At 43.4% G+C, this 25,924-nt stretch overlaps 1 long non-coding RNA gene across 1 annotated transcript; it reads left to right on the top strand.

The window, feature by feature from the left end:
* On the top strand, positions 1–25,924 carry LOC137380736 (uncharacterized). The gene is made up of 3 exons (XR_010977074.1): positions 1–334; positions 10,900–11,039; positions 25,766–25,924. It is a non-coding gene; the product is annotated as an uncharacterized lncRNA (long non-coding RNA).

Genomic DNA, 25,924 nt, shown 5'->3' on the forward strand with positions numbered 1-25,924 from the left:
CCGCAATGCCACGGCTTTCGTTTCTCATCCGCCCCCTCCCAACCAGCACCATCTCTTTCCCAAATCGGCCGGGACCGAGCGAGCGACCCGGCAACTGATAACGTCACAGGGAACTGCTCGCCGCTGGTTGGTGAAGTTCCGCGAGGGGGGCGGGGAGCAGCCCGTAGGCGACCAATCGGCGGCCCACCTGTGTTTCTTTCCCCCACAAAGACGCTGCGTTTCATGTGATAAGCCACATGTCGGTAGCGCATCCGGGTGCTGGTGGGCGTGTTCGCGTGCATGTAGCGGGAAATGTAGCAGTTTAAAACTCCGCGACCCTGCATGGGGAATACAGGTGGGTTCCATTCATTCACATAGAAGCCAAGTTTATACTTCCAATGCAATATGTTATTGAAGGTAACGAGTGTATTAACATTGAATACTTTAATATCCCAAGCTGGTTAGCTCGGGTTTTAGATTGTCAAGGAGTATCATTCGGAGTGATTAATTTTGATTTCACGCCTGTCTCACCCTAAAAGATGTACAGGTTTCTTTAAATGACGTTGTCTTTATTATCACAAACTCCCACTCCTAATATTTCCTGGCAGCTCAAAGCTTTTGGTTCTGCTTCATCCTCTTGTCAACATCATTTACAATTACTTATTCCGAGTTAGCTTTCACGCAAAAAAACTTGCTTAGGCAAAACTGGGAACAATCTATCAGTTGACTTCTGTAAAACAAAAATAGAAAATGCTTTAAAAAATTGCTAAGCAGCATTAATGCCGATGCACGTTTGGCTGAATTGCAGCCTTTTCGACAGAAGGTTTGTACTTTTTTTCACCTGAACCCCTTATGCCTGTTCCAGCGATTCGGGTAGATGGTTAAAGATCTTGTGGTACTTTCTGGACGCTGGCCAACATTCCAGCTTCCAACAGCACAAAAACAGATTAACTGGTCATGCAACTCATTGCTATGCTATGTCGTGTTTGCAGGCATGATATGCAATGCATGAGATGTGATGTATATCTACAAAAGTCTTCAGATAGTGATTACTAAGGATATTTGTAGCCTGCAGTTGATGATTTTGGAATCCTGCTTACAACCATTCAGAGAAAACCTAATCCGTTACAAAGAGGTTGTGAATATTTTAAAAGCAGAAACTTTGCCCTCAAACATTGTTTAAATGTTGATTCTACTTTTAGAAATGTCTTTGTCAACAAGCCTGGTGCAGAACAACAACTTCTCAAATGCATTATTATTTCACGTAAAAACTAAATCAAGTGACCCATGACTACCCACATCCAAAAAACACAACAGAACTGATTTTGATGTGCATGTGGAGATAAAGATGTTTTCAGCTGTTTGTGCTATTTTGTTTCAAGTGTTTGTATCTGCACCCAGTCTTACTGCAAATGTATTCTCAACAGGAAATTTCAGCTTTTCACCATATTTCCTGTAATTGCTCTTACTACGATATGAGAAGCTTTCCTTGCTGAAGTTGGTGATTTTTAGATCCCCTTTTGGAACACTGTGTTCTTTGGCCCTCTTGTTATATGTAATTTTTCAACCTCTATCCAGGAGGTTGATGAATATTTGGATAGCTACTTTAATTTTGTTGCAATTCCATTTTTATGTTATCACAATACATAATTGTCTCAACTGTGTAAATCAAAATCAGTTTATATAACAATGTATATGTCAGATGTCACTCTTCAAAGTGATATAAATGTTGCAGCTGCAAAACAATGTTAAAGAGAGAATAATTATTAAAAATGATTTAGAAAGTTGGACATGTCCTACTTATTTTTCTGACCTTGATAGCATAGCCTTACCCTAGGGCCAGGAGCTGGGGGTTTATAAGCAGTTAGCAATGTAGAGACATGATTCAATTAGCCTCTAATTGGCTATACAGTTGAACACTAGTCTGGCCTATTGAAAGATAAGAAAGTGTTTAAAATGGGAATGAAGAGGCAATTTCACTTTGTTTAACTTACTAATATGCAGTTACATTTAACACTGATTATAATCGGCAATCAGGGTTACTGCAATTAGACTCACTGTCCCAATGCAGGAGAGGGAAAAAAACATACCCAGTCACTTCTGGTTTAATAAAAAATGGTGCATGTCTATGGATATTGGGGAAGGATTGGCTGTCTGCTAGTTAAATAGTTTGCTAACATTTACTTTCTCGCCTTGCACATGAGGCCACTTGGATGAATAACTGCCAGCACCTGTGGAAATGTGCCCTGGGACAATGGTATCCAGTAGAAATTGCTCACTAGCCAGAGACTATGGCTATGCCATTTTAGCCAGAAACACCAATTTTAGTAGAAATCACTTAATACATTTTCATAATACAAGTAAATATACTTCACTTGTGTATATTTGTGTAACATCCAACACCATTCAGTAACCATGGATAGAAAGCTCTCTGATTTTAATAAAAAACATTTGCACACAGCTCTTCATTTAACCATTTTACCAACAAATTAACAAATATTAAAGTTCAGTGCATACATGGCACCTTCTCTTGGCCTCAGCCTGAAACTTTCATGAGCAGTCACTAGGAATTGTTTTAATCATAGCCTAGATTGACTTGCTCTCTTTTCTTTCCTTTGCCTGAGGGGACACTTTTTTTGACTGAGATATTGAATCCACCATGTTTATATTATCTATATATATCTCCTGATTCTCACTTGCATTAACTTCGGAGTGGAGGTGTGTTACTACACTGACACCAATGCACTTTTTTATAATTGAGAAACCTAAGATGTACTTCCATTATAAGTGCAATGCAGCTTTACTTCAACATTACAGTTATAAATGCATCCTAAATCCTGGGAGAGAATTTCACTGTTTCCCTTTAGATTTCCATAATGCAGGTTTTGTGCTTTTTTTTTTAAAAAAAAGGTTTCTCACCAATGCTAAACTTGTAGTGTAAATGCATCCCTCAGTAAAAGCTAAGGAGTAGGAACATCACCAAGGTTGAAGAGAGTGGGAGAGAAGAAATAGATTAAGATCTTGTAAAGGAGAAATAAATGAAGAATAAGTAATGCCCTACTTCAGTTGCATATTTTTGATCAAGACCAGGTGGCAACAGATCTTGGATTTATAAACCCATAGAGCTGAAGTGAAGTTCTGTCAGAGGCCAGCACTGCAGCATGAGTACTACCCGTACTGGGTTTGGTCAACTCTCATCCAACCTGCTGAATGGCAAAAATTGATCTGTAAACCATTTCATTCTGCCCCTAGTTAATCTACAGACTATCATAAGGCTGTGCAGCTTCCCAAATAGGCAAACTACCAGACACTTAAATGATGACTTGGAGAGATAACATGGTGTGTTTGGAGTGGGGGAGGCAACACTTGCAAGAACAAGTTCATACGTGAAAAATATGTTGTTTCCCGCAACTGAATTCTAGCAAAATCAATTATAACAGTCTTTTTACCAAGACACATTAGGATTGTTGATTCAATGCAAACAAAGCAATCTTCTCGGGTGAATACAATTGTTATTTTAACTTTGCCAATAATTGAACAGTTGATAAATCATGCAGACTAGGTTGCAGTCATTTTGAAACCGCTAAGGTTTTTTTTTTAAAAAGCTTCGTTAGCAGGGTGGAGTCCAATTATAGGCAATTAGCACAACTCTTAACAAAAGGTCATCGACCTGAAACGTTAGTAGTTTCTCTTTCCCCATATGCTGCCTGACCTGCTGAGTATTTGCAGTATTTCTGTTTTTATTTAGATTTCCAGCATCCGCCAAGAGGTTTCCCGTGGTACTAAACCCATAGCAATGTGCTGTCTGTATTCCCCTTCATTACATATAGCAACATATGTATTAGTAAATTGTGTCTTCTATCAGGAGTCGATTGAAACAGAAGGCACTGGTTCTTGGTGTGTTAATAACTAGGTCTGTTCAGTTAGTCTGGTGTTTGTCGGTAACTCGGGACAGTAAGCATTTCTGTGGAAAGACCTCCGTCCATGCATCATATTTAATAGATGCTAAACGTGTGTTTATTCTAGCTTATTGTCATTGTCACAGTGACGTTTTACTAAAGCGTAATGTCCTACTGAGGAAAAGCAAAAATCTAATTTTTAAAAAAATCAAATGTGCAGATCAATGTGATTGTTTACGGCTGCATTGTTACCGGGTAAGGAGAGTTTCGCCTGGTTGGCTATGTTCACTTGTCCGTGCTTTTCAAAGCACGTGGCGAAGTAGTATTTTTCTGGACTGTTGCACTGAAAATTACCTGTCATCACGTAGACTATTGCCACCCAATGATAACCCAACTTCTTTGTTTAAATAAAACTAGTATGAAACTCCTGTGCTATGATAATTCGAAAGGAAAGCATCTTGTGTTGTATAGCTGCACTTTGTATGTCCTTGTCTGTTGTGTAGTTGTACACGGAATTGTCTGGAGAAAAAAAGCAGCGAGTTTAACAGAAGAGAATGTCCCACCGCCTCCCAACACATTTCAGAGATGAAACCGGACGGGATATTGAAAGACGGATTGATTTAGTGATTATTTTTCAGTTGCAAAAGCAAAGCAGCTTTTACAATGTATTTGTTGCTTTCAAACGGATCTGGAAGTCTAAAGCGGAAAGTCTTTACTGTGAATATCATCAGTACACTGATCGAGGACAGTGACTCCAAAGACAATCTTAACTGTTCACATTTTATCTATTCAAAGCTAAAAGCAGTAACCAGATGTTAATCACACAATACATGCTGCATGAGATTCGTCTTTCTTTGCACAATAGCGTTCCTTAATTTTATTTTACCTTCCTCTGTTACATATTTTAAATACAAATTTTCCCAGTACATAGTGTGAAATTATATACATCTATATTCATTAGATCTATACCACTTGCCAAAAAATAAAACTAAACTTTTCCTCAGATATATTTATAATCGAAAACCCAAAGTGAAATGCCATATTCACTTAACTCTTTTAAAATATATTTTCTGTACATTTTAGTTGCTTTTTGGAACACACCTGTGCTATGAAAGGTTTTTTTTTTAAAAGTCTTAATCCTGCAGAAATCTTGCGGTGTCAGTCGATGACTAAATAACTAACTTCCATTCTCTGTTATGCAGTCCAGCCACATCCATAAGCGCAGTCAGTAGAAAGTTTGGGGTGTGTGTTATTTTAAAAATAAAACTAACACGCGAATTTTCCATGCAAGTTTCAGACGGCTAGGAATGCCCCGCACTTACTCCCGTTTTGTGTCTCGATCCTTTCTCTGTGACTGGCTGCTTCCAGCAGCATTTGGACATTTTGCAGAAAAGTGTTGATGTGATGCTCAGACTCGTTTTGTGTTCAGGATGTTACTGAGAGGGAACGGCGACATAGCTACAAGGTCCAGCGGAGTTACAGAGGCGATTTGCTGCTGATGACAGGGCTGCAGATAAATGACAACCAGCTCTTTCCTGGGCATTCCGCCTTTTCCTATTCTCTCTCTCCCATGTGAGACCCAGTCTGTCTGTGTCTGCTGCCGGGGATGTGTCGAGTTATGGAGCGATTAGCGCGGGTCTCAGCGCCCGGGTTTAATGATATTCCCCAGCAGACAGAGCATTAAAACCCATCGGAATTAAGCATCAGATCATCCCGGTTCTTCCGGAATCTCCAGCTCTCATTCTCACCCACAAACATCAAGTTTTATGTTTTTCATCAGGTCTGTCTAGAAAATTTACGTTTGATTAAAGTGAAACAATGATCTTATGTGATTGTTTTCTTTAAATCCGAATTTCAGTGCACCTCTTTTTAATTAAAAAGTACTGTTTTGATTTCACGAGTTTGCAAGCTCTGTCTTTAACCTCATCTCAGCAACTCGGAAACTAGATTCGAAGTCTCGCTTGTAAAAGCTGTCAATTTAGACACATTTGTTGCATATTTGTAGCAAGCTCGACACTTCACTGTTCTTTTGTATCGTGTAACATTTGGAGAAATAAAAATTTTGTGCATCATCAAGTAGAATTAGAGAAGTGGATGTTTGGAAGAAGGTTTTCGTCCCCGCCCAAAGCCTCTGATTGAAAACGTTGTTTTCTCAACTTTCCAGTTCTGCCTGCGTCACTCGTTATTTAAAAGCATGGGCGGCTGGAGAGGGGAATGGAAGCTGCTGAATATAGCATTTCTACCACGAGCACCAGAGGCTCCTCAACTGATTTTTTTATTATTCATTCATGGGATGTGGGCGTCACTGGCTATGCCAGCATTTATTGCCGATCCCTAATTGCCCTTGAGAAAGTGGTGGTGAGCTGCCTCCTTGAACCGCTGCAGTCCATGTGGGGTAGATACACCCACAGTGCTGTTGGGAAGGGAGTTCCAGGATTTTGACCCAGCGACACTGAAGGAACGGCGATATAGTTCCAAGTCAGGATGGTGTGTGACCTTGGAGGGGAACTTGCAGGTGGTGGTGTTCCCATGCATTTGCTGCCCTTGTCCTTCTAGTTGGTAGAGGTTGCGGGTTTGGAAGGTGCTGTCCAAGGAGCCTTGGTGCATTGCTGCAGTGCATCTTGTAGATGGTACACACTGCAGCCACTGTGCATCAGTGGTGGAGGGAGTGAATGTTTGCAGATCGGTTGCCAATCAAGCGGGCTGTTTTGTTCTGGATGGTGTCGAGCTTCTTGAGTGTTGTTGGAGCTGCACCCATCCAGGCAAGTGGAGAGTATTCCATCACACTCCTGACTTGTGCCTTGTAGATGGTGGACAGGCTTTGGGGAGCCAGGAGGTGGGTTACTCGCCTCAGGATTCCTAGCCTCTGACCTGCTCTTGTAGCCACGGTATTTATATGGCTACTCCAGTTCAGTTTCTTGTCAATGGTAGCCCCCAGGATGTTGATAGTGGGGGATTCAGCAATGGTAGTGTCATTGAATGTCAAGGAGATGGTTAGATTCTCTCTTGTTGGAGATGGTCATTGCCTGGAACTTGTGTTACTCGCCACTTTTCAGCCCAAGCCTGGATATTGTCCAGGTCTTGCTGCATTTCTACACGGACTGCTTCAGTATATGAGGAGTCACGAATGGTGCTGAACATTGTGCAATCGTCAGCGAATATCCCCACTTCTGACCTTTATGATTTGAAGGAAGGTCATTGATGAAGCAGCTGAAGCTGGTTCTCCTTCAATAGGTCATGTTGGGATGAATGTGCACCCCACTGTACTAACATAATTTGACATTTAATTTCTTCCTCGCCCCCCCCCCCCCCCCTTCCCCCTCCACATGAGGATTTACACGGAGATACCTGGGTATTAGGCCTTCTGACAGGTCATAAATTGCATTTATATGGAGCCCATCAGGACCTCGGGACATTTCAAAGTGCTTTCCAGCCAATTAAGTACTTTTGAAGTGTAGTTGGTTGTGTTACGGCCAAGTGAAGAGGAGGTCAGAATTAAAGGCCTGCTTGGCTCAGGAAAAAAGAACCCGACCCACATCCGACTGATCCACAGCGAGCCCGACTGAGCCCGAGTCCCTCCAATTTTTCCCCGAGCCAGCCATCCCTTTGCTTATCTTCAGACTCGGAACCTCCAGGAAGCTGCAGCGCATGAACAGTGATGTCATAATGATGTCACTCGCTCACTGCGCAGACTCAGTTTCATCCCAGACTCCCAGCTCAGATAAGTTGTTTTTTCTCATTTCAATACTTACCAGCAGAGCATTTACCGTGTGTGCCTGGCCCGGCCCAAAAGCCATACCCTGAAGATCGACCCGACTGGAACCCGACACGTCGTCTGGTTTGGGTCGGGTAGCAGGCCTCTAGTCAGAGTCACCCCTCTTGTCCTTCCTCTTATTTGACCACAACAGGGTTTGTTCATTTTAAACAGTGGTTGTACTTACCTTAGTGAGTGTTTTACCTTTTTCCCTTTACTGTGATTGTGACAGAACCAATCGGGTGGGTTTTCTTGAGTTTAAACAAGAAAGAGGTAAGTTTATTATACTTAAGCTCAACTCGATCTAAAATAATTAAATACGCTACACATTCACATGAGATTCGCACGCACACACATAGTTTGCAAAATGGAAAGTAGGTTTTTTTAGTTGGATTAAAGTCCAGAATAAATAAAAGTTAAATACACAATCAGTGGGGTTGGATGATTCGGGGGTTTTCCGGCTGAAGTTGTATTCTTGAAGTCCTTGGCTGGTCAAAGTGCACTTTGTGGCTGGTCCGCTTTGCTCAGGGCTTTCTTGAAGGCAGAAATATAGGTGGCTCTCTTCCCCTGGTCTCTGGCTGTAGCAGTCTGTAGGCTTAGAAGGTCCACAGTCACAAACGGTTTTCAAACTTGATGTTTTCTGGGGAGAGAGAGAAAGGGGGTACACAGCTTTCTCTGCTGTTGCACACTCCGTTATTGTTAGTCTCTTCTGTGTGTGTAACAAAACTCAGTTTTTCAGAGATGGACGGACAGTCACATGGTTCTCTCAATCCCCTTTTGTTTTTAATGAGGTCCAAAGTCTAAAACCCAAAACCCCTCTCAGGTGGTGTTGTCAGTGTTTATCCCTTTGAAGGACGTTTCAATTTATGAATCACTTGAGATGGCTTTGAATGTCCTGCTAACGAAGATGATCTGGATAATCTACTTCGTTAGCCAAAACATTGTTCTGGCTGGGCTTCTTATTAGACCTCTGGCTCTGGTTGGGGCTTTGTAATGTGCAGAGGTGTTTCAGATGCAAATTGCAGTGGCCATCATGGCTGCCAGTTTTTAAAGTTAACTAAGATTTTCTTCATTAAAAGTCTAATATGACTGATGAATTAATATTTTTCATTTGACAGTGTTTTCTTGACAGTTATAACGTAGGAAACACGACAGCCAATTTGCACACAGCAAGATCCCACAAACAGCAATGTGATAATGATCCGATCACCTGTTTTTGTGATATTGCTCAAGGGATAAATATTGGTCAGGACGCCCGGAATAACACTCCTGCTCTTCGAAGTAGTGCCATGGGGTCTTTTACATCCACTTTAGAGGTCAGACAGGGCCTTGGTTTAATGTCTCATCTGAAAGATCGCAGCTCTGATGGTGCAGCACTCCCTCAGTACTGCGGAGGAGTGTCAGCCTAGATTTTAAGTTCAAGTCTCTGGAGTGGGACTCAAACCCATAACCTTCTGACTCGAGGCAAGCGTGCTGCCCACTGAGTAACGGCTAACCTGTCTCGTGCAAGTCTAGGCAGTGATCCCAAAAATAATTTAAAAACAAAAAATTGAACATTGCCTATCTTCCCTAACGATTAACAATCCACTTCCAAAATTCCAGGCTGTGGCTTTAAAACCAATCTCCAAGTATCACATTTTGTTAATGTTGCCAATTGTGAGAAAACAGGTATTCATCCTTTTTTTTCCCATTTAAAGAGGAATTTAATCTTGAGTGTCCATCTGCTGTTTGGCCATGGGGGCACAGGCAGCAAAGTCAAACCGATGCCCTACATTACAACAGTGACTACATTTCAAAAGTAGTTCATTGGCTGTAAAGCACTTTGGGGTATCATGAGGTCATGAAAGGTGTTTATATAAATGCAAGACTTTTTTTTTTTTTGGCCAACACCCAGGCAACCCTCGTACTGCATGCTATCACACAGATCATAATTGCCTCTAGGAGGATGGTTGAAATGGAAACAAACCCATATCATCCAGTCACTGTCACTGAAGATATTATGGTATTCACTTTTCTAAAATTGTTGACTGCTGATTACAAAAAGCAGCCATTTTAGCAAGTTCAAAAAATTTTAAAAAATGAAAAGTAATGTTTCAAAGGACTCTTAAAACATGCTCTAAGTTAGCTGCTGCTTTAAAATTTAGTTTTTTTAAAAATTGCATAACAATATTGTTACGACCAGGTGAGGAAGGGGTCTAAGGCTCCGCTCTTGGCCTTTTCCTGGTTTGGCTGTAACAGGGTTTAACTTTTAAAACAGTTTTTTTTTTTTCCTTCCCCTCAATGAGTTCTTGCTCACTGCTCTCTAATTGTAATTGTAAAGGAATCAACCAGACAGATTTTCTCAGGTTTCAACAAAAAAGATGTAAGTTTATTAACCTTAAAAACTATAAAAAATACATGACGCAACCATGCTAGCCTGCATACGCGATAAACACACACACAAATAGATACAGAGGAGGGGAAGGTTTGAAGTAGTAGATGGAATTCAGTTACTGGGTTTGGTTTGGATGTAAAGTCTTTGATTGAAGTTAAGTCTGGCAGTTCTCGTTGGGGCCCAGTGCACACTTTCAAACTTGTTTCACAGGTACCAGAAGGCTGCAGGGATCTTCTATCTTGAGGCTTAAGTTACTTCCGTGGGTCACTGGAACTTTGGATGAGAAGGAGACAAAGAGAGAGAGACCTTGCTTTTCTTTGGTCTTCAAAAGTAGCTGCCTGAAAACTTTACTGTGAGCACAATTCAGTCAATTCCCAGGTTGGCCAGCAGCTTAGTCATGTGACTAACTCTTAGACAGTGTCGCTTGCAAAGTTTGTTGAATCTTCAAAGTTCTCTAGACACGGATGGGTGGAATGCTGGCTCTTACACAGACAATGACTCTCAATGTCTTTTGATCATCACTAATGACAAAACCCATTGGCTAATTGAATCAGGGAGCACTCCCATTGTCTCTCTAGGCAACTGTGTCTCAGAATGCAAACGTGCAGCCATGTTTTCAACCACTGCTCTGTGGTCTTTTTTTAAACAAGTTGTGTTTAAGGTCCAGTAACAGTTCAAATAGTGTTCCATATGACAAAATTAATGTTTCCATTTGACAGGTGTGGTTTCCGTCACAACCTACATTACACAAGTGGAAATAAAATGTGATGCAGAAAAGGCTGTAATAGACCTGCTGGCTGTTATCCAGGCCAATATAGCTATATCACTGCAAGCCGTAAAAATAGTTCTTGCCCATTTTTCGCTAACCATTTTTTTTCTTTGCTCTTCTGAAGGATCTGAGGACACGCCACAGATGTCAGCAACCCCTGTCCAAGTGGGTCAGTCTCTGTATGCGAGTCTAGGCTGGAAGGAAGAAAAGTAAACTAGAGTTCCTGCTCTTAACCACTATCCAGTCATTCTTGCTGGGAACTATGTACGTCTGGGCATTTGGTTGAATTGGGCTCAGCTGGCATGTGCCTACTCACTGTTTGGGCTTACACATGCAAAATGGCTATTTGGATGAAGTATGTGGGATGGGCTGCAGTCAGCACCCATAAAATTATACACCAGGAAGTGTCAGCATGTTAGAAAGCAGCGGGGGAGGGGAGGAGGAGTGGTGGGTGAAGGGAAAATTGAGAACATTTTTTTTTTAAAACCTTCTAAAAAGGTTCTGTCCTTTTTTTTTTATGATTTGGATATCCTTGAAAGATGACGTTTTCCTAGTCAGTGCTAAAGTTTTCTGTTTGATGTCAGTCCAAGTGTGCCCAGCTCATAATCTTCTATTTCCTTTATTAAACTATTAAGAGCAACCATAAAGTTCATATCCATATACATTTATATATAGGCCGCCTCAGCATAGTTTTAATCTAAAGTGGCTGCATCCATTTTGTTGGCTGCAGACTAAAACTGCATACTGCAAGTAGCACATTTGTATCACTTACTTGTGCTATTGTGCAGAAGGATGGAGCATGATTCTCTTTTGCTGCACCTGAGTCATTCAGAGCATCAATTCAATATTTACCACAACACACATTTTGCTGCCTACATCATTGTTCATGAGGATCAGCAAAAGCATCCACCCTTCCTTTCTTATTGTCACTGTCCTATTTTAGTAATTGATAACAGTTAAACGAATTTGATACACTAGAATGGTTTTGCAAAAGACTACTTTATTAAAATTTTGCGTATTAGTTGAATGGCCCACCTCTTTCCACAGGTTTGTCCTGAACCCAGGTGTTTTAATTCCAAGCATTTGTTTGACCAGACAGACTGATCTGCTTTTTTCATTTGTGGGAAACAAAATAGTTTTTAAAAAAAAACTTTATTGCCTTGTGAAAGAGCATCAGCTGAAACCAAACCAGTATGAGACGATGATTATTTGACTGCCCTTCTGTTCCAGTTCTGCTGCTTAGACAGTTGACATGTACATGGATGCAGACATTTTTGCAGATGTTGCTGCAAACAATGCCAGATGTGCCCGTGTGTTCAACTCTGCAGGATGTGATGTGGCAGTCACAATTTGAATAGAGTTTGCAGTGGTCGATACAGAGGCTTAAATGTTGAGGTACAGTATTAGCATGAGTGACTGGAACCATTAGCACTTTACTAAATAGTGGTGGGTTGGAGAGGGGGTACGGTAGGATAGTGACTATCTTATGGGGCTAGTGATGCTGAGGCCTCGACTAGTTATCTGGAGCCATGATTTCATTCATTCAATTAAAATAAATTTGGAGTAAAGAGTGAGTATTATAATAGTGACCATGAAACTACTGGAGTTTTGTTTTAAAAAATAAATAAATAAATCTGGTTCACTAATGTCATTTTGGAAAGGAAATCTGCCGTCCTTACCTGGTTGTCCTGCCTGTGGCTCCAAACTCTGAGCTATGTGGTTCATTCTTTGGCTTGCTAGAGCATTTCAGAAGGCAGTATTCAGTTGTAATCAAGAAAGCAGCTCACCACCACCATTATTTCTCAAGGGAAATTAGGGATAGGCAGTAAATGCTGGCCTTGTCAGTAATGCCCACATCCCATATTCTAGAATTTTGTGAATGAACAAATTATTAAAAAAAAAAAGGCATGGGGTCAGGAGGAAGAAAAAGAAGTCATTTAAAAAAAAAAAGGGTAAGATGTTGTGTGAGATACTGATCTTTCACAGGTTGAATGCTGGCATCCCGAACTGTTTTGTGCACTTTTATTTTTAAAGAAGATCTGTTCATTTGTTAATCAGTTTAAAATGTCAACAGCCTTTTAAAGTCAGATTTTCTCTTTGTTGTTGTTTAGCTGAATTATTGGAAGTTTTCTCTCTCCCCTGTTTTTCTTATTATTTTCCCCTCATCTACTTTTTCCTGAAGTTTTTAAGCAGCATATATTAAAGCTGCATCCAAAGTGTTCTCTTATTCCTGTGTTACGGTCAGGTAAAGTACAGCGATTGAAAATACAAGATCTCAACCTGAAGAGTTACAAAAATCGATTTTTTTTTTTTTTTTTCTTTTAGAAAAAGTGGACAATGTGCTTCAAAAAGATCTGGCTTTATATATTCAAACTGTCCTGCTGTCTGGCAAGGAAAGAGGATACATTTCAAAGCTAAGAGGTGTCAATTACACCCATCCTGAACCCATCAAGAGACATTTTTGAATTGAGTGGGTTCTTCTGAAGCCAAGAAGGTGTGAAATAGCCACATCCTGGGCTATTGTCAGTCACAGCAGGGAGGAAGATCTCTGTCTCCCAACAGAGGTGAGATGTGAGAGGCTTTTAGCTTAAAAGGACAGACTTGGTGGGCCGAAGGGCCTGTTTCTGTGCTGTATCTCTGACTCTAAAAGGTAGCTCTCTGGGGGGGGAGAGAGAGAGAGAGAGAGAGACCCAGGACAAACATCACTAAAGTCCATCCAGTTGAAAGCTGGGAGAAAATCCAGCAAGCCAAAAGGAAAGTGCCCTGCTTAGAATTCTATACTTTAACTTGTGCAGCAGAGAACTGAAAGTTCAACCAATAGATGAATCTACAAACACCCCCAGAGAAATTGACCTCCGAGAAGATTCAATAGGTTTACCATGAACCCCCAAACACTCCCTCACTTCAAACCACTTATCCCTTTTTCCTCTCCTATCTGTTTTGTCCCGTGCATGTGTGAAAACTGCAAGGGCATCTTACAAATGCTAGCAGGTCACAGGGATGGAATTACAGCTTTAAACTCACGGTCAGCACTTGCTATTATATAGTGATATTTTTTAAGTACCTGTTCTGTATTAACTTAGCGAAGAATGGTGATCAGGCTTCTCCTAACTTGTGGTACATGGCGTCATGTGACCAGCTGTTTTACCTGGCACTGATGACAATATCTCAAATCAACGACTTCGTGCATATTCTAGATTTTCACATGCAACCAATTTTGGAAAATGTTTAACAAAATGTTCACAACACAGATATTAAGCTGATCTCAGCAGTATGGAGCTCTGTTAGTTGCTAGTGTACTGCAAGATGTTTAGCAGGATGTGTGAGTAGTGTTTCATCCTTTCATTTCTGTGTTCTTGACTGTTGAGAGAAACAACTGGTACTACAGCTGTCAAAATGAACTTGAACAATGTGAAAATTAAATAGGATATTCTGCAGCTGAAAACCAGTAGATCCATCACTAATAACATGTCCCGGCACTTTTACATCTCCAGCATTCCAGTCAGGGTTTCTCGATGCTTAGTACAGGTCCAGTTTTAATCGGCATCACTGATAAAATATCATATTTTGGTTCCTTGCTTTCCTTTGGAAAAATGTGCCAACTTTCAATGAGTCTTCAAACTGCTCTATACAGTGTTTTGCAGTACTTTTTCCTCGACTTTACAATTGTTTTTCAGTTACAATGTACATTCATACATTGGTGTAGAATGTAGTATTTACAATTCAGTGCACATAAAACTGTTTACAGCGGGCAACGAGCAGTGGCTTACAGGGAGACTTTTAACGTGACTACAGCTTTGTGAGCTTTCAAGACTAAGTGGGTTAGAGCATACGGACATACAAAATAACACAGTAAAAGGCCAACTGGTCCAGCCAGTTAATCGTCTCTACAGATGTGATGCAGCCAAGGAACTCTATTGTTCCAACCCCTCCCTCCCCCCCCCCCCACACACCCCATTCCTGCAATCTCCTGGGAAATGCAAAAATAAAATTTAAGAAAAACGTAGGCTAATTTAGGGGAATAAAACACTGGTCAATTCCTCCCATTTTTTTTTTATTTCCAAAATATACTTTATTCATAAAAATCTGTGAAAAATACATTGCCAAACAGTTTCAGACAGCACCAAGTCAAAAATACAAACAGTGCAAAGGAGGTCCATTTGCTTCATTACAATCATGAGTTGCCTCACAACCCTTCCATTTCATTTGTCATGCCATTAACATTTTTACATCTTAAAGCAAATGAAAATTTTTCCGATAGTTAAACTGATAAGAACAGATTTTTTTTTTTCCAAAATATACATTCATAAAAATCTGTCAAAATTACATTCCCGAACAGTTTAAAACAGCATCAAGTCAAAAAATACAAACAATGCAAAAGTGTTCAGTTTCCTTCCATACAATCATGTGTTGCCTCACAACCCTTCCATTTCATTGTCATGCCATATACATTTTTACATTTACAGCACACTAAATTTTCACAATACAGTTCGAAGGGGTTTCCCATGGATCCAGCCCCTCAGTTCAGCTTGGTGGGGGGACCTTACACTGTGGTCTTTCCCCATTGAGCCTTTGCTGCGGCTGCCCCAAGCTTTAGTACGTCCCTCGGCACGTAGTCCTGGACCTTGGAATGTGCCAGTCTGCAACATTCGGTGGTGGACAACTCTTTGCGCTGGAATACCAGCAAGTTTCGGGCAGACCAAAGGGCGTCTTTCACCGAATTGATAGTCCTCCAGCAGCAGTTGATGTTTGTCTCGGTGTGTGTCCCTGGGAACAGCCCGTAGAGCACAGACTCCTGTGTTACAGAGCTGCTTGGGATGAACCTCGACAAAATCCACTACATCTCTTTCCACACCTGCTTTGCAAAGACACATTCCAGGAGGAGGTGGGCAACCATCTCTTCCCCACCACAGCCACCGCGGGGGCTTGCATGGAGGGGGCGAGACTTCGGGCGTGCAGGAAGGATCTGCTGGGGAGGGTCCTTCTCACCACCAGCCAAGCTACATCTTGGTGCTTGTTTGAAAGTTCTGGTGATGAGGCATTTCGCCAAATGACTTTGGCGGTCTGCTCAGGGAACCATCCGACAGGATCCACCCTCTCCTTTTCCCGTAGGACCTTGAGGACATTCTGTGCAGACCACTGCCTGATGGACCGGTGGTCAAAGGTGTTTTCCCGCAGAAACTGCTCCACGAAGGATAGGTGGTACGGCACGGTCCAACTGCATGGAGCGTTTCGCGGCAATGTGACCAGGCCCATCCTTCGCAACACCGGGGACAGATAGAACCTCAGCACGTAGTGACACTTGGAGTTTGCGTACTGGAGGTCTACACACAGCTTGATGCAGCCGCACACGAAGGTGGTCATCAGGATGAGGGCCATGTTGGGTACATTTTTCCTGCCCTTATCCAGAGATTTGAACATTGTGTCCCTCCGGACCCGGTCCATTTCAGATCCCCAGATGAAGTGGAAAATGGCTCGGGTGACCGCCACAGCGCAGGAGTGGGGTATGGGCCAGACCTGCGCCACATACAGCAACAGCGTGAGCGCCTTGCAGCTGATTACCAGGTTCTTACCCACAATGGAGAGAGATCGCTGCCCCCACGTGCTCAACTTTTGTTGTACCTTGGCTACTCGCTCCACCCAGATTTTGGTGCACGCCCCGGCCCTTCCAAATCAATTCCTCCCATTCTCCTGGAGCTTTGTGGCTCATTCAGTAACTGTTAAAGACAAGTGATGTCAGCTCCGCCTACCTTCAATAACTGAGGTTCCCCCTCCTAGTGATGGTGTTTCCACATGATTTCCAGCTGCCCCTTTGACACTGTCATACCACTCACCTGCTTTCCTGGGCCAGAGTTCATCTGTGGGGAGTGGGATTCCAACAGGATACTTTGCCACCAAGTCGGGGGCCTGACATTGCCTCCGTCATCCTGAAAAATCCTAGCATAACTGGAACGGGGACTAGCATTGAAGCAGCAGCAAAGTTGGCCAGACAATGAAAGGGGCAGAAGTGCCCCGAGGATTGGAACATTGCCTGCCTTTTTTAGGCCTGGGTGGCGATTGAGGCCTACAAAGTGGGGACCATAACAGAAGGAGAGGAGGCCACTAATTGTTCCTCTCGCTCCAAGGGCAGGATGACGGAGGAGAATCCAGCCCGAAATGTGAAGAATTCCTCCAGTTCTCTTTTGAAAGTGAATCCATACTCCACCTGAGGTTTCAGCACCACTGTGCTGGGAAAAAGAGAAAACAATGAACCAGGGTTCAGCTGCTTTTACGATCTGGTTAAATCCTGAAAAATGCAGGATCAGGCCTGGCATTAATGCCCTTCAAGTTTGAACAGCCTGCTGGGATTTAGCATCTCGCTTCATAGAGTGGGCACTTGGATGAAGTACTGGAGGACAGGCAACAGTTTAGATCTGGCTCCCAGCATTGTACCCACCCGTTTGACAGAGGGGAAAACATTAGAGAGTGTGGAAAGAAATGAACACCCGAGGATAAGGCTCGCTTGGGTATGTTTGCACGTATTAGAATCATAGAGTCGTACAGCATAAAAACAGGCCCTTCAGCCCACCGCGTCCATTCTGACCATAATCCCACCTGCCTGCATTAATTCCATATCCCTCTATGCCTTGCTTATTCAAGTACCTGTCCAGATGCCTCTTAAATGTCGCCACTGTTCCTGCCTCCACCACCACCTCAGGCAGCTCATTCCAGATACCCACTATTCTTTGTGTGAAAAATCTACCCTTTTGATCCCCTTTAAACCTCCTCCCTCTCACCTTAAATCTATGCCCTCTAGTTTTAGTCCCCCCTACCATGGGAAACAGACTCTGGCTATCTACCCTATCTATGCCTCTCATAATTTTATATACCGCTATCATGTCCCCTCTCAGCCTCCTTCGCTCCAGGGAAAACAGACCCAACCTATCCAATCTCTCTTCATAACTCAAGCCCTCCAAACAAGGCAACATCCTTGTGAATCTTTTCTGCACCTTCTCTAGCTTAATCACATCTTTCCTGTAGTGCGGCGACCAGAACTGCACACAGTACTCCAAATGTGGCCTAACCAACCTTATGTACAACTGTAACATGACATCCCAACTCTTGTACTCAATGCCTCAGCCGAGGAAGGCAAGCATGGCATATGCCTTCTTCGCCACCCTGTCTACCTGTGTTGCCACTTTCAGGGAACTATAAATTTGCACGCCAAGGTTTCTCTGCTCAACAACACTCCCCAGGGCCCTGCCAGTCACAGTATATGTCCTGCCCTGGTTTAACTTCCCAAAATGCATCACTTCGCACTTGTCTACGTTAAATTCCATTTGCCAATCCCTTGCCCACTTTCCCAGTTGATCTATATCCTGTTGTAACCTTAGACCACCTTCTTCACTGTCCACTATGCCACCAATTTTGGTGTCATTTGCAAACTTATTAATCATTTGAATTCAATTAATAAATCTGGAATTAAAAAGCTGGTCCAATGACGGCCATGAAACCATTGTCGATTGTTGTAAAAACCCATCTGGTTCACTAATGTCCTTTAGGGAAGGAAATCTGCTGTCCTTACCTGGTCTGGCCGACATGTGACTCCAGACCCACAGCAATGTGGTTAACTCTTACATGCCCTCTGAAATGGCCGAGCAAGCCACTCAGTTGTATCTAACCACTACAAAGTCAATAAAAAGGAATGAAACTGGACGGACCACCCGGCATCGACCTAGGCACCGGAAACGACATCGGCAAACCCAGCCCTGTCGACCCTGCAAAGTCCTCCTTACTAACATCTGGGGGCTTGTGCCAAAGTTGGGAGAGCTGTCCGACAGACTAGTCAAGCAACAGCCTGACATAGTCATGCTCAAGGAATCATACCTGACAATATCCCAGACACTGCCATCACCATCCCCGGGTATGTCCTGTCCCACTGGCAGGACAGACCCAGCAGAGGTGGCGGCACAGTGGTATCCAGGAGGGAGGGAGTTGCCCTGGGAGTCCTCAAAATCAACTCTGGACCCCATGAAGTCTCATGGCATCAGGTCAAACATGGACAAGGAAACCTCCTGCTGATTACCACCAACTGCCCTCCCTCAGCTGATGAGTCATACTCCTCCATGTTGAACAGCACTTGGAGGAAGCACTGAGGGTGGCAGGGACACAGAATGTACTCTGGTTGGGGGACTTCAATGACCATCACCAAGAGTGGCTCGGTAGCACCACTGCTGGCCGAGTCCTAAAGGACATATCTGCTAGACTGGGTACGCAGTAGGTGGTGACTGAACCAACAAGAGGGAAAAACATACATGACCTCTTCCTCACCAATCTGCCTGCTGCAGATGTGTCTGTCCATGACAGTATTGGTAGGAGTGACCACTGCACAGTCCTTGTGGAGATGAAGTCCCGCCTTCACATAGAGGATACCCTCCTTCGTGTTGTGTGGCACTATCACCGTGCTAAATGGAATAGATTTCGAACAGATCTAGCAATGCAAAACTGGGCATCCATGAGGCGCTGTGGGCCATCAGCAACAGCAGAACTGTACTCAACCACAATCTGTAACCTCATGGCCCGGCATATCCCCCACTCTACCATTACCATAAGCCAGGAGACCAACCCTTGTTCAATGAAGAGTGCAGGAGGGCATGCCAGGAGCAGCACCAGGCATACCTCAAAATGAGGTGTCAACCTGATGAAGCTACAACACAGGACTATCTGCATGCCGAACTGCGTAAGAAGCATGTGATAGACGGAGCTAAGCGATCCCATAACCAACAGATCAGATCTAAGCTCTGCAGTCCTGCCACATTCAGCCGTGAATGGTGGTGGACAATTAAACAACTAATTGGAGGAGGTGGCTCCACAAATATCCCCATCCTCAATGATGGGGGAGCCCAGCACATCAGTGCGAAAGATAAGGCTGAAGCATTTGCAACAATCTTCAGCCAGAAGTGCCGAGTTGATGATCCATCTCGGCTTCCTCCTGAAGTCCCCAGCATCACAGATGCCAGACTTCAGCAATTCGATTCACTCCGCGTGATATCAAGAAACGACTGAAGGCACTGGATACTGCAAAGGCTATGGGCCCTGACTACATTCCGGCAATAGTACTGAAGACCTGTGCTCCAGAACTTGCCGCGCCCCTAGCCAAGCTGTTCCAGTACAGCTACAACACTGGCAACTGCCCTGCAATGTGGAAAATTGCCCAGGAATGTCCTGTGCACAAAAAGCAGGACAAGTCTAATCCAGCCAATTAATCGCCCCATTAGTCTACTCTCAATCATCAGCAAAGTGATGGAAGGTGTCATCAACAGTGCCATCAAGTAGCACTTGCTTAGCAATAACCTGCTCAGTGACACTCAGTTTGGGTTCCGCCAGGGCCAATTAGCTCCTGACCTCATTACAGCCTTGGTTCAAACATGCACAAAAGAGCTGAACTCAAGAGGTGAGGTGAGAGTGACTGGCCTTGCCATCAAGGCAGCATTTGACCGAGTACGGCATCAAGGAGCCCAAGCAAAACTGAGGTCAATGGGAATTGGGGGGAAAACTCTCTGTTGGTTGGAGTCATACCTAGTGCAACGGAAGATGGTTGGGATTGTTGGAGGTCAATCATCTGAGCTCCAGGACATCACTGCAGGAGTTCCTCAGGGTAGTGTCCTGGACCCAACCATCTTCAGCTGTTTCATCAATGACCTTCCTTCAATCATAAGGTCAGAAGTGGGGATGTTCGCTGATGATTGCACAATGTTCAGCACCATTCGTGACTCCTCAGATACTGAAGCAATCCATGTAGAAATGCAGCAAGACTGCATTCGCGTCACACAATATTCGAGAGATACAGCACTGAAACAGTCCCTTCGGCCCACCGAGTCTGTGCTGACCAGCAACCACCCATTTTATACTAAACCTACATTAATCCCATATTCCCTACCACATCCCCACCTTCCCTCAATTCTCCTACCACCTACCTACACTAGGGACAATTTACAATGGCCAATTTACCTATCAACCTGCAAGTCTTTGGCTGTGGAACGAAACCAGAGCACCCGGCAGAAACCCACGCGGTCACAGGGAGAACTTGCAAACTCCGCACAGGCAGTACCAGGAACCGAACCCAGGTTGCTGGAGCTGTGAGGCTGCGGTGCTAACACTGCGCCACTGTGCCACCCTAAAAGTGCCAGGCAATGACCATCTCCAACAAGAGAGAATCTAACCATCTCCCCTTGACATTCAATGGCATTACCATCGCTGAATCCCCCAATATCAACATCCTAGGGGCTACCATTGACCAGAAACTGAAATGGAGTAGCCATATAAATACCGTGGCTACAAGAGCAGGTCAGAGGCTAGGAATCCTGCGGCAAGTAACTCACCTCCTGACTCCCCAAAGCCTGTCCACCATCTACAAGGAACAAGTCAGGAGGGTGATGGAATACTCTCCACTTGCCTGTTTGGGTGCAGCTCCAACAACACTCAAGAAGCTCAACACCATCCAGGACAAAGCAGCCCGCTTGATTGGCACCCCATCTACAAACATTCACTCCCTCCACCACCGACGCACAGTGGCAGCAGTGTGTACCATCTACAAGATGCACCGCAGCAATGCACCAAGACTCCTTAGACAGCACCTTCCAAACCCGCGACCTCTACCAACTAGAAGGACAAGGGCAGCAAATGCTTGGGAACACCACCACCCACAAGTCCCCCTCCAAGTCACACACCATCCTGACTTGGAACTATATCGCCGTTCCTTCACTGTCGCTGGGTCAAAATCCTGGAACTCCCTTCCTAACAGCAATGTGGGTGTACCTACCCCAACATGGACTGTAGCGGTTCAAGAAAGCAGCTCACCACCACCTGCTCATGGGCAATTAAGGATGGGCAATAAATGCTGGCCTGGCCAGCGCGCCCACATCCCATGAATGAATAATAAAAAAATCGTACCCCCTACATTCACATCCAAGTCATTAATATATATGACAAACAACAGAGGGCCCAGCACCGATCCCTGTGACACACCACTGGTCACCGGCCTCCAATCTGAAAAACAACCCTCCACTACCACCCTCTGCCTCCTATCACGAAGCCAATTTTGTATCCAATTCTGAGTTCCGAAGAAGGGTCACTGACCCGAAACGTTAACTCTGCTTCTCTTTCCACAGATGCTGCCAGACCTGCTGAGTGGTTCCAGCATTTCTTGTTTTTATTTCAGATTTCCAGCATCCGCAGTATTTTGCTTTTATATTATTGTATCCAATTGGCTAGCTCATATTAACAGCCAAACGTCGGCACGGAAATGATGCAGGCCAAAACTAGGGGTAAGAAACAAATAAAAAATGGTCACTCTTTGCATGCTGTTAAAAGTTATTAAGTTGTCTCTTTAAACCAGTAAAAGGACACACAAAGTACTGCATTTGGGCAATATAAAAACTCCTCAAATTTGTACGAGTAACTCTTCTGTAAGTGATTATTGGCACTTGAAAGCAAATGAATAGTACATTTTAAAGTGCTTCAAAGCAGAATGAGACTCGAGACTCTTCGGAGGGGCATCCACCAAGTGAAAAGCTCAAGAGTTCAGCCAAGCATACTTGTATCAGCTGGCTGTAAGAGAAACAATGAGTGCAGATGTAGCAGGGTGTGCAAACGGAAAGTCATGCAGATTGTGTGCATTACTCAAATGCACCACACAGCAGGAGAGCAAGTCAGTGGAGAGAATGCTCAGCAGATTATTGTCATGCAGATTTAAAATAAATGACACATATCCAGGAACCTCCTTGTGCGTCTTAGAATAATCTGCAAAATCCAACTCTGCTCTCACCTGCATTTGGTTTGTCAGCAGGACACCAGAAGCAGTCTTTTGACACACATTTCTCTTCAAATACAATGATTGTTAGTCCTCAGTAAGGTCAAAGTAGACATACCACACAGACTGCCATCTGGTCCTTTATAGTTTTTCCTTTAACCCACACATTAAGGTGCCTTATTCATGTGTTTGCTAACTGTTTTATGCAGGCCTGGAGTCCTCTGCACATAGCCTGTTGAACCATGGAAAAGCCTGAAAAACTGAAAGCCTCTTTCAGTCAATGAAATGTGAAACCCCATCAATTTATGCACATTTTGATTTTGTAAATATACATTATAAGGGCTGCTGTGGGTAAATGTAGTGTCCAAAATGGTACTGAGTCATTCAGACCAGGGAGATGCCAGATTGGGTGATGATCTCTACGAATTGTTGTTTCTTTCAGTCAGGAAAGCAGCGCAAGTGCTGCAATTGGGAACAGAGCCCGAGGCTAGGGAGGGGCTCATATCAGCCTAGTTTCCTTTTGCTATCATATGCAGGAGTATATCTGTGTGTCGGCATTGAGTGAGGACTGGATCAGGCCATCTGTAGCCGAATAGCGCACTGACACGCATTGTCTAGACTCGTACATAAAAATGACGCTCGGATGAGGTACTGAATGCTCTGAGAGCAGGGAAGAAGTTGGCGGGAAAACTAACTTAGACCAAATCTAAAATGAACATGGACCCCAAACTGGGAAAGTTAAGGCCATTGTCACAGCAGCTAATTTTGACTTTTAAGTATTTCATTCCATTAATCAGTACACCTCTACAAAAAGCAACAGCACAGCAATAGATAACTGGGTAACTAGGTCAACAAAATAAAATTGTTTCAAAATAGACGAGTAAAGAATCAGTAAAGGTCTGAGCAAATTCACCAAAAATAAAGTTCAGCCAGTGAGTCATATAGAAAGGAGGGTGGGCCCTTCTTGAGATGTATTTTTACTTTCATAAATTGATGGAGTCAGGAACAGGCCAAGTGCCTGGAGGCTGTCTCCCCCCTCCCCCTTGCTGTTGACGCAGTGTAGGGTCAGGATACCCATTTGACCCTGACATTGGGGTCCTGACCCAAATCCTAACCTGAGTGTCAGCAGATTATTTGATAATTTATTCCAATCCCCGATGGCCATATACTCACACTTCCTGAAGTGGAAAGCTGAGTTATTCTCCCTCCAGCTACTTACACTGGGCACATTGAGCCCATATGCGTGGAACCCACTGCCCATCACGCATGAAGAGTGGTATTTAGGTGAAATAGTGTAGGGCAAATGATGTGCATGTATTGGATGTGCTCCACCACCTCACCCAAATACACTTCTTAAGGTGGTAGCTGGCTTATGCTAAACTGATCACATTGATAGCACTCTCACCTCTTAATTGCAAGATCATCAGTTCAAGTCGTACTCCAAAGATTTAAGGATGTAATCTAGGCTACACTTCAATGCATTACTTTTGGAGGAGATGTCCTTGAGCTGAGAAGCACCATGGGACGTTTTATTATGTTAAAGATGCTATATAAACATAAGTTGTTGTTGTTGTAAAGCAAGGTCTTGTCTGCCTGCTCAGGTTTTTAAAAAAAAAAAAAATCCCACAGCACTATTTAAAGAAGGGCAGGAGAGATGTCCTGGGCTGACACCATTATTGGCGGATGAACTGACCATTTATTTAATTTGCTGTTTGTGGCACCATGCCGTGTAAAAATTGGCTGCTGTATTTGGCTACATAACAGTGCCTGCATTTTGGAAGCAGTTCGTTGGCTGTGAAGCACTTTGGGACATCCTGGGGGCATAAAAGGTGCAACAAATGCAAAATACTGCAGGTGCTGGAACTTTGAAATAAAAACAAAATGCTCGAATGCATGTGGAGAAAGCAATAACATTTCAGGTCGATGACTTCAACGGAGCTGATAGAAATGTAACATGTTTTAAGCTAGTACAGAGCCAGGGAAAGGGTTGGGGGAGAAAAAAACAAAGGGGAAGGGCTGTACTAGGGTGGAGGGCAAGAGTATACACGCAAGTTGTTCCTTGTGTTACTATAAACCTGGGATGAAACTTCAATCTTGCTGATTTTATAAAATCTGGGTGGATTTACCACTTGGTAAGGTGAAAGATAACCTTCCTACGTTACTTGAAAAATCTTGGTCATATTGAATCTTGTGCAGACATGTATGAGGAACTGTAAAATCCATCCACATACAACATAAAAGGTCCACATTCCTGTCTGTCCTTTGACAGTTTAAAAAAATTTCCTTATCTGAGCAGTGACAGATAAAAGTTATTTGGAGAACTGGGTGATGGTTTTACTGCTTGAAAGCCTCAGTAAACACAGTATCTGCAGTTTCCATGGTTTCTGCACTTGCTGATTCTAACGGTCTAGCAACCACCAGTGACTCGCATCACATGTTGTAACACTGACCCAATTCACACTGAGGCTTGCTCGCCAATATCCTATCACCTACAAATACTCCCACTGTTGCTAAGGCTTACTATATTACTGTCTATTTTCTGTCCACATGCCAGCTCCACCCAGTTAGGTTGTGTAAAAATATCTGTTTTAAATGATAAACCTAGGGAAATGGGGCAAGGATTGAATGTGTGCAGCCATAGGCATACAATAACATTGGACTGGTTTTATCAAGTGCCATGTCATTGTCTTATACTTACTCTCCAATTTCGGGGCAATTATACTGGCCTGCATTGCAGTGGCTCCTTCTGGAATGGTTGCATATTTCTGCACAGTAGCAGCTGCTGCAGGTTAAACTCTTATCTGCCTGATCTCCATCTAATCTCAGCTCCATCACCCTCCACTTGGCAGTCTGGTTACCTTTGTACGACTTGCTTAGGGCGATGCAAACTCTTATTTCTAGTTACAAGGATGATATTCCACCATTTTCCTCCCTAGTTTTCTTCCTTACCCGAAGGCGCTAACTAAAGCGTGGGTATGGTTCCCATGGTGACAGCAAGTTCTACAGTATCTCTCCCAAGTAGCCATCCTTCATGTGCAAGACCGGACGTTGATCGTTAGCAGACTGTTTGGCTGCGATCCTAGCCTGGTCCTCACTTGATGATGTTCATGCACAGATTTCCAGCTGGAAGTGGGAGGGGGACACTGGATTGTAAATCAGGACAGGAATGCTGGTTGATTTTTCCTTTTCCTCAATTTAGGAGAACTGTTCAACTCTGGTGACTCAATTTGACGCATGTTGGGATCAGCTAACTTCGCATAGTTATGACCTGGTAGATTGAACTTGACACCTTTTGATCTGTATTGCTCAGCAGTTTTTCCACTACAATGTCTAAGTCTATAAATTAAAACATCTCAAA

Source organism: Heterodontus francisci, chromosome 20 (assembly GCF_036365525.1).
Source record: "Heterodontus francisci isolate sHetFra1 chromosome 20, sHetFra1.hap1, whole genome shotgun sequence".
Lineage (NCBI taxonomy): Eukaryota > Metazoa > Chordata > Chondrichthyes > Heterodontiformes > Heterodontidae > Heterodontus > Heterodontus francisci.